The following is a 20173-nucleotide window of genomic DNA, read 5'->3' as shown; positions in this document are numbered from 1 at the left end:
AACCTACTTTCAAATACAGAATGCATTGATGTGTACTGAACCTGTCGGCCGTAATAAAGTTCAGTGCGTTTAGATAAAATGCATAATTTTGTAAATGCATCAAACACTTGTGTGGCTTTCATGTACAAGCTTCAAATAAACAACCTGTCAATCATTATTTAACTAGGCAAGTCGGTTAAGAACAAATTCTTATTTAAAATGACGGCCTAGGAGCAGTGGGTTAACTGTCTTGTTCAGGGGCAGAACGACATATTTACCTTGTCAGTTCGGGGATTGGGCTAGCAACCTTTTGGTTACTGGCCCAATGCGCTAACCACTAGGCTACCTGAGAGGTTGGTTTAATTATTTACTGTACTGTCTACTTAATTATTTTGACCTTACATTCATGTGAAGTAATCGGACTTGGTTTAGTCAATTAGAAGCCTGGTTAAGTTTTTGGGCCAATTACGTGAACTCTGGGTTTGCTGTTGCAAGGAACTTTTTGGGGCTCTGGGACTCCTGCCTCTGCTCAAGCTGTGAGGAGAAGATTACACTATTGTTGTTGAGCTTAAACTTTTACATCGAGAGATTTCGAATTGCATTTAGCAGAAAGCCTGTTTCTTAGTCTTAGATTTGTATTTCCTTATAGTGTGATTGATTGTGTGACTGATAATTTAGATTTACTAGTATCCAAGTCAAATTGTATTCAGTGTGTGGTTGTATTTTCCTTGAGTCACTTTTGAATTGCATGGGAGAACTTTCTGGAAACAGTAATCTATGATTTAAATATATATTAGTTATATACCTAGTCTCTAATTTGTTTTCCCCTAACGAGCACAGTTAGGGGAAAAGTTAATTTAGTTAATTTACTGAGATTATTCCCATGCTGATTCATCCGAGCCTGTGGTGAGAGGGTTACACTTGCATGATCAAGAAGTCAAAAACTGAGACCTAAAGTACAATCTGTAAAAGGAGATATTTGATCTCTGTCCCCATCTTTAGCTCCATGTAGGCTCACCAGCTTTACTGCAGTCCACATTGAAGATGTTTCTCCTTCCCATACAGGCTTCACTCAGGCCTGGCCCGCTACTGACAACCTTATAGGCATCAGTCTGGAAGGAGGACCATAGAGAGGATGCAAATCAGCCATTGATTACCCTTCCTCATCAGATGACCTGTGATGGGTGATAAAATGTTACGATATGATCCGTATGTAGTTTGTGCGCCTAATTTCCCCCTCTAAATGAGATATGGAAAGACACATTTGAGACAGTAAATCTCCATAAAATAATAGTACTGATAGATACCTTTGGTCTGTCCCGACCCTGATGCATCATCTCCAGCAGAGCCATACACTGGCACCAGGTAAGGACTGTCCTGAATGTGCTCGTCATTGAATTTGACTGACACTTCATAGTCCCATAGCGCACAATTGGCCCGGCGTCATTAGGGTTTGGCCGGGGTAGGCCGTCATTATAAATAAGAAATTGTTCTTAACCAACTTGCCTAGTTAAATGCCTAGTTAAATGAAAAAAGTCACCAAGAGGAAAACGCATAATTTTTGGTGAATCTCTGTTTTACATTGAATGTGTCAGGGGACAATGTGGAGGTGAGGCCTGTGTTTCTATACCTGGTTCCTGAGCAATGTAGGAGATCCCACAGAAGCCATCTTCCCTGTCCTCAAAGGTGAGCTCTGCCTGACCTGGGCCCTCCATTGTTACCGGCACCTGCCTCGAGCCCAGATACTGAAATCAGCTGCACAGAAAAAAAAGAGATTCAACACATGTGCAAGGCACACACAAACTAGAACGTCTGCACTCCATACAGTACCATAGAACCACATGCATTTATATGTACTTTAACCTCTTGGGTAGGGGGCAGTATTTTGAATTTTGGATGAATGAGGTGCCCAATGTAAACTGCCTGTTGCTCAGGTCCAGAAGCTAGGATATGCATATGCATGGTAGTATTGGATAGAAAGCACTCTAAAGTTTCCAAACTGTTAAAATAATGACTGTGTGTATAACAGAACTGATATGGCAGGCGAAAACCTGAGGAAAATCCATCCAGGAAGTGGGATATTTTTGATGTGGGTACTTTTCAGTTGAATGCCTATACAGTATGTAATAGGATAGGACCCAGATTGCAGTTCCTATGGCATCCACTAGATGTCAGTCTTTAGACTGTTTCAGGCTTGTTTTCTGAAAAATAAGGAAGAATCAGACCATTCTTTCACTTTCAGTGGACTGTAGAAAGAAGCAGAGCTGGTTTGCGCGGGTGACCGATTGCGCGCCCTTCGTTATTTTTCCTTTCTATTGAAAACGCTATTGTCCGGTTGAAATTTTATCGATTATTTAGACAATAGACAACCTGAGGATTAATTATAAACATCGATTGACATGTTTCGACAAACTTTACCGGTACTATTAGGATGTATTCGTCTGCATGTCATGACTGCCTTTGAGCCAGTGGATTACTGAACAAAACTTGCCAACCAAACTGAGTTTTTGGGACATAAAGAGGGACTTTATTGAACAAAACAAACATTTGTGTAGCTGGGACTCTTGTGACTGCAACCATATGAAGATCAAAGGTAAGTGATTAATTTTAAATCGCTATTTCTGACTTTTGTAATTCCTTTACTTGGTTGTAAAATGTTTGTATGCTTTTGTAAGCGGGGCGCTGTCCTCAGATAATCGCATGGTATGCTTTCGCCGTAAAGCCTTTGTGAAATCTGACAGCGGCTGGATTAACAAGAAGTTCATCTTTAAGCTGATGTATAACACTTGTATTTTTATGAATGTTTAATTTGACTATTTCTGTATTTTGTGTTTGGCACTCTGCAATTTCACCAGATGTTGGCCAGGTGGGACGCTAGCGTCCATAAGAAGATAAGTAACTTATCTAGGGATACAACTGGAAAGCTTGCTTGAGCACTCTGAAGTCCCAGTCTCCAAGCCTGCACCTTCTCTGGTCCTCCCTCCCATAGTAGACCCACAGTGTACTGGCAAGGACTGCCAGGGATCTGCTGGCCTTTGTACCTCACACTAAGTGCATGGACACCCGTCTCACTGGGCATGAAGCTCAGAGTAGATGTCATCTTCTGTTGTTGTGATGTCTGCTTCTTCTATGGCCCCAGAGGGACTGGACACATGGGCAGAAATGTGTCGGGCATCCAGACCTGTAAAATGGCAGACAGAGCTCACTCAGGTTGACTCCGTGACGTCATTAAAAAAAGATTAGGTCAGAAGGCTCCTCCTCTACCTGCTATGTTGAGGTTAATCCCATACACGTTGCTCACACTGGCGATAGTTGCAGATCCCTGGAAGTGGGTTATGCCTTCTCTGACATAGCCACTCTGTCACCTCTGCCACACACCAGCCTAAGATCACCCTACGCAATGCCAAGCGTCGGCTGGAGTGGTGTAAAGCTCTCCGCCATTGGACTCCGGAACACTGTTTTTCATGGTTCGGGCTAGGCCCCTTAGTTCCAGTGAAGGGAAATCTTAATGCTACAGCATACAATGACATTCTAGACAATTTTGTGCTTCCAACTTTGTGGCAACAGTTTGGGAAAGGCCCTTTCCTGTTTCAGCATGACAATGCCCCCATGCGTAAAGCGAGGTCCATACAGAAATGGTTTGTTGAGATCGGTGGGGAAGAACATGACTGGCCTGCACAGAGCCCTGACCTCAACCCCATCAAACACCTTTGGGATGAATTGGAGCCAGGCCTAATCATCCAACGTCAGTGCCCGGCCTCACTAATGCTCGTGGCTGAATGGAAGTCCCCGTAGCAATGTTCCTACATCTCGTGGAAAGCCTTCCCAGAAGAGTGGAGGCTGTTATTGCAGCAAAGGGGGGGGGGACCAACTCCATATTAATGCCCATGATTTTTGAATGAGATGGTTGATGAGCAGGTGTCCACATACTTTTGGTCATGTAGTGTACATTACATACGGTTTGAATACAAACACAGCTTCTCTTTTCAAACTAATCTATTTACTAACATTTCTTCACAGAAATAGTGTAGCTACCTGGCACATGTTCCTCCGTGAATTTGTCTGAGAGGGTGTAGGCCCCAGGCTCCGTGGGGCAGAAGGAGACGACACAGAACCCATCCTCCGTCTGGACCTACACAGTACTGGGACCCTTGATGGCCAGAGTCAGTCTCCCATAGGCTGATAAATTGTTCAGCCACAAAGTCTTAGTCGAATTTCTGAAAATATTCACATGGTGATATGTTTTTGTTTCAGGGGGAGATTTGTGACTCACCTGCATCTTGTCTATCTACAACAAAGTCTGACATTTCAAAAGTGCGCTCCCCGTCACGAGCCCTGGTCTAAAGAACTTGACCCATCTGGGGTCTGCAATCTCTAACTGGGTGATGGTGAGAGGGATGGGACTGCTGGCCAAATGCTGTCCATCTTTCATCACGTCGACCAGATGCTCTCCCACCTCTTTCAGGATGAAGGATGTACCTGCACAGCAGAAGAGTGAGACTGTTCTTTAAAACAAGGGATTGTACATTCATCCCACAGAAATAATTTCCCCAAATCAAATCCAACTTTGTCCCACATTGCGAATACAACAGGTGTAGACCTTAGTGTGAAATGCTTACTTACAAGCCCTTAAACAACTCAATTCAAGAAAGAGTAAAAAAATATATATTTCCCAAATATGCTAAAGTAAAAAATAATAAAAGTAACAATAGCTGTTGGGGGGGGGGGGGGGTGTCTCGGATGGTTGAGGGGCAGCTCTTGGGGAACTGTGGTGGGGGTGGGGGATCTTGGAGGGCTGACAGTTGGGCACCTGGGCCGGTGGATTGCTGGTTCAGGTCCCCGTTTTTTGACCTTGTGGGAGATCTGTTGACCCTGGTTGCTTCTGTGTGTCGCTCTGGATGGGAGTCTGTTAGACGACTAATGGGATGTGTTTGTTGAGCAGCTTCACTGCAAGTATAATTTTATGTTTTAAACATTCAATAAATAACAACGAGGCTATATACAGGGGGTACCGGTACCGAGTCAATGTGCGGGGGTACAGGTTAGTCGAGGTAATTTCTATATGTAGGTAAGGGTAAAGTGACAATGTAAGTAGTCCGGGTGGCCATTTGATTCATTAATTGTTCAGCAGTCTTATGCCTTGGGGGTAGAAGCTGTTAACCTTTTGGTCCTAGACTTAGCTCCCGGTACCACTTGCCCTGTGGTAGCAGAGAGAACAGTCTATGACTTGGGTGACTGACAATTTTTGGACTTTCCTCTGACACCGCCTAGTATATAGGTCCTGGATGGCAGGGACCTTGGCCCCAGTGATGTACTGGGCTGTACGTACTACCCTTTGTAGCGCCTTACGGTCAGATGCCAAGCAGTTGCCATGCCATGCGGTGATGCAACTGGTCAGGATGCTCTCAATGGTGCAGCTGTAGAACTTTGAGAATCTGGGGACCCATGCCAAATATTTTCAGGCACCTGAGGGGGGAAAAAAAAAAAAGTTGTCATGCCCTCTTCACAACTGTCTTGGTGTGTTTGGACCATGATAGTTCGATGGTGATGTGGACATCAAGGAACTTGAGGAATTCTCGACCCGCTCCACTGCAGCCCCGTCAATGGGGGCCTGTTTCGGCCTGCCTTCTCCTGTAGTCCACGAGGCTTTGGTCCTCACTCTTAGCCCCCAGTGCCCTCAACCCTGACCTGTGTGTCTGTCAGGCTGCCTCCTCAGCAGGCAGGACACATCCAGGCCTGATGGAAACACGATGCTGGCTGTGAGCAGGCAGATATCCTCTTCTGTGATGTCCAGGCTGAAGTCAGTCGCTGTGCCCAACATCACCCTGCGGGACCTCCGGGGATCAACACTGTCACCAGCCTCTGCACAGGAATATGTGAGACAGGTGAGAAAGCAAAAGGTGAAGTGGTGAAGTACTTACATTCTCTTAATCTTAATTTCACTTTTAGTTCAACCCTTCCTACCCTGTAGACCTACCAACCACATACCGTAGATACTCCTGCTGGTGTCGTACTAGGATTCTGTAGTCACCAGAAACCATTGGCAGGTAGGTGACCGTACATGTACCGTCTCTGTTGTTCGTGAGGTGAATCTCTGCTTTAAACGGACCCTCGAGGGAAAAGTCCAGTTCATCTGGTGATTAAAGAACATGTATAGTATCTGCCTTCCAGTATGATTCAGAAACCTTTGGTGTGGTATTAGTTTCATTGTGTGTTTTGTCTTTTAAGTTCAAAAGTAAGTATTTCTCATTTGCTAATGATGGGACTCTTAGTGTGTTGAGTCTTTGTTGAAGATGGTAAAAGCTGCGATCTTGTTTGCCATGCCATAGACTAGGCCTGCCCCATGTGCCACAGTGTCAGAATTACTGGCATTGTTCAAGTAGAACTGGAGTGGGCTCTAAAATGCAGATTTGGGTAATCAGACATTGGATAGCTTATGGTTTGCCTTTCTATTATATGTAAGGAATGGGTTTAATAAACCTGACATTCTTACCAGGGAGAGCAGTGCCATGAACCTTGATGTGCATTTGGAGGATTTCTTCTGTGATCATACATCAGTGTGAACATTCCATCTCAGTTATCAGTTACATCAGCCAGGGCTCTAAAACCAGATGACATACGTACTTCACTTAAGAAATAATTTGAGAGCAATTGTGAATACAGCTAAAAGGTGTTATTTTCCACCAATCTCTGGTAAATCACTTCTAGGATACATGAAAAGTTGAAAAACGTCAATGCAGGGTTCCATGTCTCACCTTTGATTTCCCCCTCTGTCAAGCTGTATGCCAGAACAATGTTGATGGGTATCAGTCCAGTTTACACGGCTAAGGGCAATGTAAGAGCTGTGTGTCATTTGTAGAGAGAGGCGCTAAGATGGGCTACAACAACTTTTTAAATTAAGCTGTCTAGAAGGTGCAACAAAGGGCTAAAATGTTTATGAACAGCACTATATAAAAACTAGAAAATTATAGAAAGGATGTTAGAGTAATTTGGGAGCCCCACACCCATAGTGGTCAGGTTTAATCATCAATTAAACAGACAGCTCCAAAAGTTGTATATATTCCTGCCGCTCTGAAAGGGAAGAATGTCCATACCAAAGGCTGGCCATCTCTGAGAGAAGCTTTTTGCTTCCATTTGGACTACTGCCCATCACATCCTGAGTCCAAGTCATTGTCTGGAGCCTGAGCTCATACACAGAACAGATCCAGCATGCAACAAAAAAAACATCACCTTAAAAAGACACACAGGCTTGAGATTCACCTTTTTTTATATACATAATATACAGTGGCTTGTGAAAGTATTCACCCCCTTGGCATTTTCCCCATTTTGTTGCCTTACAACCTGGAATTAAAATAGATTTTTGGGGGGTTTGTATCATTTGATTTAAACAACATGCCTACCACTTTAAAGATGCAAAATCTTATTTGTGAAAAAAAAATAAATAAAAGAACTTTATGCATAACTATTCACCCCCCCAAAGCCAATACTTGTTTAGCCACCTTCTGCAGCAATTACAACTGCAAGTCTCTTGGGGTATGTCTCTATAAGCTTGGCACATCTAGCCACTGGGATTGTTGCCCATTCTTCAAGGCAAAACTTGAGGACACGTACATTAGTACACGCACATTAGTGTCTAGTTTGAGAAACTGACGCCTCACAAGTCAAGTGGCAGCTTCATTAAATAGTACCTGCAAAACACCAGGCTCAATGTCAACAGTGAAGAGGCGACTCCGGGATGCTGGCCTTCTAGACAGAGTTGCAGAGAAAAAGCCATCTGACTGGCCAATTAAAAAAAAAAGATTAAGCTAGGCAAAAGAACACAGACACTGGACAGAGGAAGTTGTGTTATGGAGACAAATCTAAGTTTGAGGTGTTTGGATCACAAAATAAAAGATGCTGTCAAGCATGGTGGAGAGAATGCGATGGACTGGGGGTGCTTTGGTGGTGGTAAAGTAGGTTTGTACAGGGTAAAAGGGATCTTGGAGTAGGAAGACTATCACTCCATTTTGCCAAGCCATACCCTGTGAATGGCATTTAAATTTGAGCCAATTTCCTCCTACAAGACAATGACCCAAAGCACAGCTCCAAACTATGCAAGAACTATTTACGGAAGAAGCAGTCAGCTGGTATTCTTTCTATAATGGAGTGGTCAGCACAGTCACCGGATCTCAACGCTGTTGAGCTGCTGTGGGAGCAGCTTGACCGTATGGTACGTAAGAAGCCAATCCAACTTGTGGGAGGTGCTTCAGGAATCATGGTGTGAAATCTTTCCAGATTATCTCAACAAATTGACAACTAGAATTCTAAAGGTCTGCAAGGTTGTAATTGAGGGTTCTTTGACAAAAGCAAAGTTTGAAAGAGTGTCCTTCAATTAAAAACATTTAACCTTCAACCTGAGTATATTTCCTATTCATTTTGCAACTCATTTCATGCATGTTTTCATGGGAAAGACATTTAAGTCCCCCAACTTCTGAATACACACAATTTTTTATTTTTTATTTTCAGAGCCATATCCCTATAATGTTCAGAGAAGATCATGTGTCAAGTGTTATGGAAGTGTTGTGGTCGCAGGCTCACCTGGCACATCTAAAGGCTTTTATTTTGGGGCGTTGCTATAGGCCACCAAGTAGTAACAGTCAGTATTTAGATAATTTGCAAAATGCTTGTTCATGTATGTGGTGTAAACAGAGAGGTCTACTTTCTTGGGGACCTTAATATTGACAATTGATGTTGCCAATTTAAGTAATGTGGGCAAACCTAGACAGGAAATGCCAACAACGAATAGTGAGCCATCATATTCATGCATAAAAAAATGTAATGAAAGAAAAGCAATGTAAGTGTGGGAGAGTTGGAAAAATAGTTATGGAACAATGACAAACATGGCATTGACAACTTAGATGAAAAGCTACTGACAGTCCTCAAGCCTGAAGGGAAGCCAAAGTCATTCCGCTACCCAAGAATGTTAAAGCGGCCTTTACTGATATAACAGCCGACATGTCAGCTCACTGCCAGCTCTTAGTAAACTGTAGGATAACATTGTGTTTGACAAAATACAATGCCATTTCTTTGTAAACAAATTAAACAGACTGAGCCTGCTTATAGAGAAGGGCACTCAACATGTACTGCACTGACGATTGGTTGAAAGAAATTGATAAGTGTGCGGGAGCTGTACTGTTAGATTTCAGTGCAGCCTTCGATAATGACTACCTGATGAAAAAAAAAAAACATGTTATGGCTTTTCAACATCAGCTCTGAAACCATGATAGCTAATAGAATAGAGAGTTCTTTAATAGAAGCTTCCCTAATGTTAGATATGTAAAGTGTGGAGTACCTCAGGGCAGCTCTCTTGGCCCTCTACTCATTTCACCAATGACCTGCCATTGGCATTAAACAAAGCCTGTGTGTCCATGCATGCTGATGATTCAACCCTATGTGTCAGCAATCACAGCTAGTGAAAACCTAAACAAAGAGTTGGTCCGTTTTGGAATGGGTGGCCAGTAATAAACTGTTCCTGAACATGTCTGAAACTAGGAGCATTCTATTTGTTACAAATCATACCTTAATTTCTAGACCTCAGCTGAATTTGGTAATGAATGGTATGGTTGTTGAGCAAGTTGAGGAGACTAAATTACTTGGTGTTACCTTAGATTATAAACTGTCATGGTAAAAAAAATATGAACTCAATGATTGTAAAGATAGGGTGAGGTCTGTCCGTGACAAAGAGATGCTTTGCTTTTTTGGGCCCCACTCTCCAAAACGCAAGTTTTGCAGGCTCTAGTTTTAGCTTGATTATTGTCCAGTCATATGGTGAAATGGTGCAAAGGAGAAACAATTTAAGCTGCAGCACTGACACACTTACCCCAACAGACATGCCATCAGGGGTCTTTTCACACAGTCCAAGTCCAGAACAAATTCTAGGAAAAACTTACAATATTATACAGAACCATGATTGCATAGAACTCCCAACTCATTTAGTGCAAGTGAACAGGAAACCTGATTTCAAAAACCAAATAAGCAACACCTCGCCCCCATGTGATCTACTTTTTGTACATGCATGAGTAACTGATAGATGCGCACACACCATATGTTTATGTTATTAAAATGTAAATAGTGAAGTCTTTGGTCTAAAGTATTTTTTGTTATCTGTCGGATGACTGACCCAATTAAGACTAGCTGCCACCATTGGTGTCGGCTAATGGGAATCCTAATAAAATTGACAAATCAAAAATACTTAAAGGTGCAGAAATCAGCACCAGTTCCTCACCACAACCTCAAAGGGACTGGTAAAGAGACTCCCCCTCCAAACCCAGCTGATATGATGTAGTTCCCTGGCAGATCTCAAAGGTCCCATCCTCCTTCTCAAGGATGTCTGCCTCCACCTCCTTCCCATCTGGGGTCTGCACCAAACATGAGACCTCCCCCATCCCGGCAGACTACATGTTCACCACAAAGCCAATCTCCTTACACGGTGCTGATGGAGCCTAATCGAGGACCTGGTCAATCATAGATCAATCACTTGAATTTGATCAATACGATATTCAACCTGCTAACAAGGTGAGGTGCAGAAGGCGGGGGCTAATTTAGCTCAAAATAATTCTAAAATACCCTGCTTTGAAATAATACATTGATTCTGAAAGAGGAGCCAATACAGCACCAGCCATGTCTCTCAACTGTTATGATGCACTTGTCAGCATCCCCAGTTGCAATGGCCCAGACATGTTATGGTGAAGTCGGGATCTCACCACTATATTTAAATATTTGATGGTTATTGTGTATTTACCTGCTTTGTCAGGGACATAGGACACCTGATGGGTGCCATCCTGGATATCATAGCAGCTTGCTTTTTTTTTAGATCTCCCTTCTGGATCCTGATATTAGGATGAGACATCAAATGTTAACACATGGAAAAATGGATAGAAGTGCTGACCGAGGTTGCATTGCAGCTACGCAGAACAGACGGAGCATGTCACGAACTGCAGTAGCCTCGAGAGACTACTAGGTATAGCTGTTATTCCTGTCTTTTCACTTACTGCTTTACCCACTTACTAACCTAACCAGTAAGTCAGAAGACAGGAACAGAAAACGCTAGCTGTCGAGAGACTACAGCCACAGTTGTAGCTAGCTAGTTAGATGCTATTCACAGTAACTATGAATAAAGCAAAGTAGTCAGAACTCAAATCAAGTTACAATATCGTCGGAGACGTCGATGAGTGGATCAACTTACCAATGCTAGCTAGTTCTACAACTACAAGGTAGCTAGCTCGAGCAGGCTTACCTCTATGGATGGTGGATTTCTGTGGACTAGGTCCAGGACAGAAGCAGAACCGTTTTTTTTGTTTGGAGACTGACTGGTCGTGAGTATTATCAACGTTAATTTGCATAATATGAAATTAGCTTTCCCCTTCATGAATAATCTAGTTAGCATTTCACTACTAGGGAACTTGCACTTTTAGAGCAAGTTGCTTTCTTGCCGTTTGTCCAGCTGTATGATTGGCAGTAGATCTGGGCTGTAGGTGACCCACTGTAAACCATGCAGATTGAGCCAGTGTCATTTCAATTTATGGAATATAAATACTGTGTTGATGAGATTAATATAACTAGCTATAATAGCTAGCCATTTTTGCTATGAAGATCCTTCTGAAAAAAATAGATCTTAATTTCACATGTGAAGTGTTCCAAAAACACATGTTTTCATGTGATCTTATCTGAAGTTGTGATAACATGTAACAAGTAAAGCAACATGTGATAGCATCAAAAGTTTAAGTGTAGTTTCATGTTATGTAAAAATGTGTTGGTGATAAAACCTTAGACTGTGGCCTCCACAAGGGATTCAAGCTTATATGGCTTTTACGTAAAACATTTTATAACTCACAGTAATCTTCACTGATTAATGGCCTTCTACATCAGTAGCATCTATGGTGATTTGTGAAGATAGGCTGGCAGGTAACCCAGATACCAGGCCCAGACCTCTGGCTCTCACGTTACTGGCATCATGAGAGCACAAGGCAAGGAACTGAAACAGACTGGTCAAAAAGGCACACAAAAGTGCATTTACATTGAATCTAACTGTTCCATATCTTACCTGCAGAAATCATCTTCGTCACCATATTTGACAACCAGAGAGTGAGCATCCTTCATGGAAGGGAAGTAGGCCACTGAGTAAGTTCTATCTCCATAAGCTCCATGTTACCTGCATAGATACAATAAAGAAACACTTTTCATCTTACCTAAATAAAGTAAGACAAAATCCACCTGGCAGTCAAATAAAATAAAAAAAGATTAAAGTCAGATAGAAATTACATTTCTCACTGGTATGTGTCATAACAGCAACATACTATGGGGCCTCTCCAGTCTTGCTACAATCAGTTGTAAAGATCTGGGAAGTTTGGGCGCAAGTTCCTGACTCCAAGACTGACACCGAGACTATCAACTTGTTGGCAGCACTTGGAAGTTGGAAAGACTGAAATGCAGTAAAGAACATGTTAACACTCCCGAATGGTGCAGCGATCTAAGGCACTGCATCTCAATGCTTCACTACAGACCATGGTTCGATTCCAGGCTGTATCACAACCGGCCGTGATCGGGAGTCCATTAGGGCAGAGCACAATTGGCTCAGCGTCGTAAAGGTTTGGCCGTCATTGTAAATAAGAATGTTCTTAAATGACTTTCCTAGTTAAATAAAATGATTATTTCCTTGATTTTTTTTTTCAAAGTGCAAAATACCATGAATCTTTTATTTTTACAAGTCTTACCTGCAAAACACATCTTCATACTTGACAACCAGAGTGAGAACCCTCCATGGAAGGGGAGTAGGCTACTGAGTATGTCCCATCCCCATTTTCTGTTACTGCCACAAGCTCACCTGGTTATTTTAAATCAAAATAGCATAATACTTCACCCATGTAAAATTCTTAAGCTTAATTGAAACCAACTCAAGAGATTACTGCAAAACACAGATACTCACCACTAGGTGTCATAACAATCAGACTCTGGGGGGCTCTCCAGTCAATTGTGAATATCTGAGGGAACATTGCACAAATTCCTGACTGCAAGCCTGGCCCACAAACTTTCAGCTTGCTACAGTCATTGGTTAGTAGAACTTGGAAGTTTTAGGGACTACAATACAGTTAAATACAGAAAAATCTAGTTGAATTTATCACAAAATGACAATGTGACTAGTCTACATTAACAGCAACTAAAATATGAAATCCTATTGCCTCACCTATGAAACTCATCATCTGGCCACCAGAGAATCCATGGAAGGGGAGTAGCACACTAAGTATGTCCCATCCCCATTCTTTGTCACCTTTGCAAGCTCTATATTACCTTATTAGAAAGATAGTAAAGTAAATAGAAATAGCATCCAATGTCATGAACAGAGCAATAAAATTACCAGATATGCGGTAGTGAATTTGATTTGCATAAAACCTCCAAATGCATACCACTAGGTGTCATGACAGCCACAGATTCTGGGGCCTCTCCAGTCAATGGTGAAGGTCTGAGGAATGTGGGCACAAATTCCTGACTCCAAGCCTGATCCAGACACATGCAACTTGTTGGCATCATTAGTAGGCACACAACACTTGGAACACAACTGGACTGCAACATATAAGAAATGACAGAACTGAAATGCAATATGGTTTGTAAAAATCATGCTTCACATACAGATATAAGATCTTAAATTTTATCACCCTGTTGTTGCAGCAAATGTCCTCTGTATTCAAGGTGTAAAGGGCTTCTAAAGTCTTGACTTGCCCTAACAAAAAAAGTACCAACCCCTGTAAAAATGTCAGTTAATTATAATCCAGTTTCTGTTGCTGCAGGATTCATTTTCTTGCTGTGGAAAATTGGTCAGATTAGGATCCTGCATCTGTACAGCATAACTATATTAAAAATGTACACTAAACATTTCCCTTCTGAAACCCCCCCTCCCCCCTGATATCTTACCTGGAGAATGCCTCTTCATAGGCATATTTGACCACCAGAGTGAGGACCCACCATAGAAGGGTAGTAGGCCACTGAGTATGTCCCATCACCATTGTCTGTCACCTCCAAAAATTCTACCTTACCTGGTTAGTCAAGCAACAACCAAAATGTCTGTATATTTGAAATAGATGAGTGATTATAGAAAGATGAGTATAGTATCTTGATATAATTTGTACCCACCACTTGGTGTCATAACAGCCACAGATGCTAGTACTTCTCCAGCCTTGCTACAGTTTATGGTGAAGGTCTGAGGAGTTTTGACACAAACTCCTGACTCCAAGCTTGACCCAGACACTATGACTTCACTGACATCAGAAGCATTCTTCACTGATACTTTGAAAGGGCTACCTGTTTGATAGATGGAATCAACCAAATCTTTACATGAGCTTCATGTCACGTCTACTCCCACTCCTCCCCTCCGCCGGGTTACTAACCATTGGTCCTGGCAACCATCATTAAGAACACCTGTCATCAATCATTACGCACACCTGCGCTTCATTATGAGACACACCTGGACTCCATTACCTCACTCATTACCTCCCCTTTATCAGGCACTTCCTTAGGTCCTTTCCCCAGCCAGTATTGTGTCTCATGTCAAGACGCTACTCCTATGGTGTATCATTCAATGTTCTTTGTTTTATTAAATTTACCACCTGCTTCTCAACTCCCAGTGTGTATGTTACGCTTGTCTAATGTTCTGAATAAATATCATCCATTTTAGATTACTCAATACTAGTAGGGCTCATATATGATGAGTTTAAATTAAGTTGAAATCTTATCTGATAAATATGTCTCTTTACAATTCTCACGTTAACAACAATGGTAACATAAAGGGCATCAATGGCACACAAACCACTAACATATTCCCAGTCTGAAAACGCTTGCCTAGAATGTGTTCTCCTCCATAGGTGATGGTGATGTCATAAAGCCCCGGCACACTGGGGATGTACTCTATAACATAGCATCCATCTTGTTTCTCTGTGAAGGTGACCTGCACATCCAATGGGCCCTCCACAGTGATGGCCAAGCCACCTGCTCGAGTACCCCTGTGAATTCAATATAATTTGTCAGAAACCAACTTCAATGTACAATGACAAGAGATGTCCATAATAACATACTGATTGTGCAGATACCTTTGAAATGGCTATTCTATCAGTGGGAATCAATTGCTTTGTAATGAAGTGTTGGCCCTAACATAAGGCTGCCTCACCTGGTTGTGATGTTGAAACTGTTACTCTGACCTAGAAGTCCTATGCCATTTGCAAACAATCTGGCTGGGTCACATTCTCTGTCAAGGCCATTCAGACCTGCTGTCAAAATATATACCATTCAGATCATTCAACAAAGTACGTCACAGTAACAACATTACTGAAAATATTATAGTGACATTAAAAAAATAGAGAAACTTAAGACATTTCCTATCCATTACGATGGCCTTATGAACTCCTATCCATTGCAATAAGCGTAGTCACCAGGCTTTATGACAAATCTACTATACCTTCCCTTTCAGCTCCAGTCCCAGACACCTTCACTTGCCTCTTGTAAACAGCCGGATGCACAACAACCTCGGAGGCGAAATTGGCTACCACTTTCCCACCATACTTCAGCCGTAGCGTGTACACACCAGCGATGAGGAGCAGATATACCACCCTATAGGAACTATCTTGTACAAGTTCCATCCTCATTATCGGAACACTTTATTTTCGTCGGGCTGGGGCCGTCTACTGTCACCTTGAGCCGATGGCTGCCGGAGCTGTTTATGTCTATGGTGAACTCTGCTAGGGTTCCCACGAAACCACCCTTGACCTAAAAAAAGGATGAAAGCATCAAATGTTATCATAAAAGCTGTTAGTATATACTTTAAATGAAGAGTAATGCAATGTCTCTGGATGTAGTGGACATCATACATTGGAGGCATTAGCTGACCAGTCTGCCGGGCCGGTTACATGCAAATCAAGCTTGTACAACAAATCAGTGCTGTCTGAAAATCCCTGGTCCGTCTCTCCTGCAGTACAGCATGCAATACAATTAGTATGAGAATGAAGATAGAGAGTTTATGTGTAAAATCAGCTCACCAGGCTTCCCTGGCCCTTTAGCTGGAATGTTTGAGCAGTTTAATTATGGTTCTATTCTAACTCTGTCAGGGGTCACCTAAAATAGACAACAATTTCAGACAAAGACAAATAAATATATATATTTGTCTTGTTGAATGGTTCATATTTTAATCATTCTATTTTTACTTACTTTGAAAGGACTGCCAGGGACACTGACCCCTCCTCCAAATCACACAGATAGCATGTTTGGCCAGAGTGGTTGGAGTGTAGTAGCATGTATAGAGGCTCCGCTCTTTACGAACCACCTCCACATTGACTGGGACTTCATCAATGGGTTAGAGGAATTATATACACATAGAATAAGTCCTACTTTAAGGCCATATACAACAGTAATAACTGTAGTGAATACTAATGTACATCATATCTAGCACAGTTCATTATGGCAAAGAACTTTAGTAAAGTGGGACCGGAGTGCCAAGTCTAGGTCCAAGAGGCTTCTAAACAGCTTCTACCCCCAAGCCATAAGACTCCTGAACACCTAATCAAATGGCTACCCAGACTATTTGCAGATGCGAATTCTGGAGAAGTGCAGAATGTTCCAAATACATGGACAAGCACAGAATGACCCAAATACATGGACAAGCGCAGAATGACCCAAATACATGGACAAGCGCAGAATGTTCCAAATGCTAAATAGAGCAGAACAAATGGACCCAGTAACTGCAGGGAGGCACTTGTCTTGTGTGGGTAGCATTTATTTTTATTCAGGCATTTGTGGGACATGAAAGGACTGTCCTCGATCTCATCTTCATCACAGGTCACATGCACAGCGTATTGCCCAGGATTTGTCCATAGAACCTCAAAACACAAATCACCTTTGTGTAAAAACAAGGCTAGCCAGATTGCCTGTTATGAGCGCTGATTAACATAAGATGGGTAGAGCAGTGACAAACCTGATTGGGGATTGAGGGGGGCTCCAGGTTTCAGTTGAGCTTTGGGGAACATGGAGAGGTAAGTCATGATGGACTGCTCATCCACACCAGGGTCGATGAACTCCTCTGGGGCAATGACCTGGATGCAAAAGAGAAACAATGGTTATGTAAATGTTTGTATGTCCTTTCCTGATGATTATGCTAGCACCAATTATTCCCCAAAGTGGCCTCTTCAGGTCACATGCAAAGTGACATCGCCCCTACAAGCTAAAACAACGTGCATGATGTAAATCTGCTACATTTCATGTCTTCCTTTCACTATGAGCAAAGGACTCTACTTCCTGAAAGCTTTGTTTGTGTGGTGAATTCTGTAATGAGTGATGATGTCTAGGCCAAAAGATTACCCCCCAGAGGCTGTTCCGAGAAGTTAAAACCTAAAATGAAATCTGTACAAATTCCTAGAGTTACACCAATGTTTACCAATGTAATGGGAACCATATGGGATCTTGAGGGGTGCTGACCACTCTCATAACAAATCAGGGCACATACGTTTTGAAGTGTCAGCCCTGTTCCCCTGTGATTTAGGGGTTTATTCAGTATGTAATATGTGGAAACCACAAGAGTGTTGATAGTCCAAGGACTCACCTGTGGCACTCCCATCCACTCGTCAGCCTGCTGCTTGGCCACTCTGGTATCGTCTACTTGCTGTACCTCGTCCCAGCTCTCCCAGTCTGGACACAGGCATGCAGGCAGGGAGAAAGACAGAGTATCAAAGATCAGGTTATAGACTAAATAAGCTATAGGAAGTATGCCTTACCCAGTAACAACAAAGCTGGATGTTGTTTTCATAAATCCAGTTATAGTTCACCTGGGGCCAGTCCGTCCACCAGTGTCCCAAGAGCCATGCCATTCTGCCAGTCCTGGCTGAAGTTGGTGATAGGCAGTTCGGGCACCTTGTCCAGGATCCACCCAGCAGCCGTAGCTCAGTGTTCTGTTTCTTGGTCTTGTCCTGGCCGTCGTCTTCCAGTAAACGAGAAGAGATGGAGTAGTGTAGGATCTACACCAACCCCAAAATCAGCTTCATATTCCCGTCCACGATGGCCTTACTGTCTGTTGAGGCAGCACCATATTATACCCACAAGAATGGATGGGAGAACCAGTGTTATCTAACACAAACAGTATCACACATCTCCCAGGGTAAATCAAACAGTCCTATAGTCTTCACTTTTATAATATAACAAATTGTGGCAACACGTGCAATGACATGACTGTACACAGTAACTGTGAGGTACATTAAACAAAGACTGAACTGTATCATAGAAAACTGGCCAAATTGTATACTGTATAATTACAAGTAATGGTACCTAGAAGTAAAAATAAATATGGTATCTGCACAACGCAACCCCATGCAACCTCATGTAAAGTGTAACCAAAGAAGTGTGACTTTATCTTCTTCCTTATCTTGGCCTGGCTGCCAGACTGAAATTGATCCCCGAGTATTTAACTTACCTATGGACACCAGCTTGACATTCTCCTGTTCCAGAAACTCGAGCGCAACAGAGACATTATCTAGCCTCATCTGTCTGAATGTGGGCCTGGTGTTGTACTTCCTGAACATCTTCTTATGGCTCAAGACCTCCAGTAGGGTGATGAGAGTCAGCCTGTCGTTTAGGTCAAACTGAAGGTCACCTATGAACCTGTTTACACATTTCAGGTGCTCGTTGCACCACCGTGTGATGGTGTTCTTCTGGATATTCTTCAATGGTGCATCATCTGCCAGGTTACACTCAGCGGCACACATACTGTGTTCAGCCAGAGAGACCTCGCTCTTGGTAAATGGCATACTGTAATATACTAACGTTGCTTGTTCCTTGTTGCTTTTTTCCCCTTCCTCTGTTGTTTAGAATCAGATCTGTCTGTCTCCCCAAGGTGCGGTGGAGCTTTTAAAGGAGGGCGAGGTGTAGAATATGAGAAGCGATAACCTCACAGATTTTAGGAGTTTTTGCTGGAGGGGAGGGACAAAATATTCCCTCTCCATGTTATCTTAACACAAAACATTGTCCAAACTGTTAGCATAGAAAGAAGTGCATCAGACACTAGATTTCATGACCTCACTAGGATGTGTATTGAGGGTTATTGGATGGAGGTCAGTAAGACTACCCCTCAGATGTAAAGCTGATCCCCATCTGGGGGCCCTATGTGTAACATCTGCTTCCAACTCACACCCTCAAACACAGCGCACTTTCCAGCCCACTTTCCAGCTCACACTCTCAAACACCTAGATCCCCTGAACGCAGCTCACTCTCCAGATCCCAATCACCTGAATTCTAATCACCTGTTCACACACCTGCATGTCATTATCACACACTACTTAGTTCAGTTCTTTAGACCCCATCACTGTGAGGTATTGTTTGTTTTGTGACACGTCTTTCAGAGCACTGGGCTTCCCGTGAGTTACTCCTATGTATGATCGTTTTTTGCCTGCCTCACTAACGATGCTGTTTGCCTATTCCCTGCCTGTACTTTAGCCTATCGGATTTCCTGTTATCTACCTATTGCCTGAGCTCCCGGACTACGTTACTAGCCTTTTCCCTGCCTGTACTGTTGCCCTTTTGGACCTCCAGTGTATGACCTTCTGCCTGCCCCTGGACCCAGATACCTGCTGCCTCCTGTGGTCCTTTGCAATAAACACCTGCTGCGCCCTGCGCTTGAAACCAGCTCTGTCTCCCCTCGTTCATTACACTATAACTAATATCCAGGCCTGATTTCATCCCTACACCCCCTGCCTGCATTGATGTTATTCATTATTAATATCAGGATAAGACTATTACATAATTTGATGGGCTAGTAACGTCTCACCTTATGTTGCCGGTGTAGCAGCCATAGCTCAGGGGTCTGTTTTTTTGGTCTTGTCCTGGCCCCCGTCCTCATTGAGATTGACTGCAGGATGGCATTGAGGTGTGTGTGCATGCGTGTTATTGAAAAATGTTGACTCTACATCTTTGCAAAATACTGAAACGAGTCCTCTAAACACCAAACACATGTCCAAGTTTAAAGTACTTTCCTCTGTTTCTTCCAAAAGCACCTTTTCTGATTATCAATAGTAAAGTAATATCCATCAGAAATGCCTGGAGAAGTTCAAAGAACCTGGCATGATTGCCTATGGCATGATCAACATGACTCACATACCATACTGTAAACATTGATTTCATACAGTCAATG

The 20173-nt window shown here is 42.7% G+C and overlaps 2 long non-coding RNA genes across 2 annotated transcripts; one reads left to right on the top strand and one right to left on the bottom strand.

The window, feature by feature from the left end:
* Nucleotides 1–491: 491 nt before the first annotated feature.
* LOC123726197 (uncharacterized) lies at nt 492–10827 on the bottom strand. Its single transcript, XR_006758506.2, has 5 exons — nt 6473–10827; nt 5968–6112; nt 4015–5841; nt 3021–3160; nt 492–1734 (listed from the first exon to the last, which is right to left on the bottom strand). It is a non-coding gene; the product is annotated as an uncharacterized LOC123726197 (long non-coding RNA).
* Nucleotides 10828–10950: 123 nt separating this feature from the next.
* LOC106566660 (uncharacterized) lies at nt 10951–19662 on the top strand. Its single transcript, XR_001319921.3, has 3 exons — nt 10951–11333; nt 12068–12138; nt 15476–19662. It is a non-coding gene; the product is annotated as an uncharacterized LOC106566660 (long non-coding RNA).
* The last annotated feature ends 511 nt before the right edge of the window (nt 19663–20173 follow it).

Source organism: Salmo salar, chromosome 13 (assembly GCF_965601325.2).
Source record: "Salmo salar chromosome 13, fSalSal1, whole genome shotgun sequence".
Classification (NCBI taxonomy): Eukaryota; Metazoa; Chordata; class Actinopteri; order Salmoniformes; family Salmonidae; genus Salmo; species Salmo salar.
Note: the sequence above shows the minus strand (reverse complement) of the source record. Positions and strands in the feature narration are given on the sequence as shown.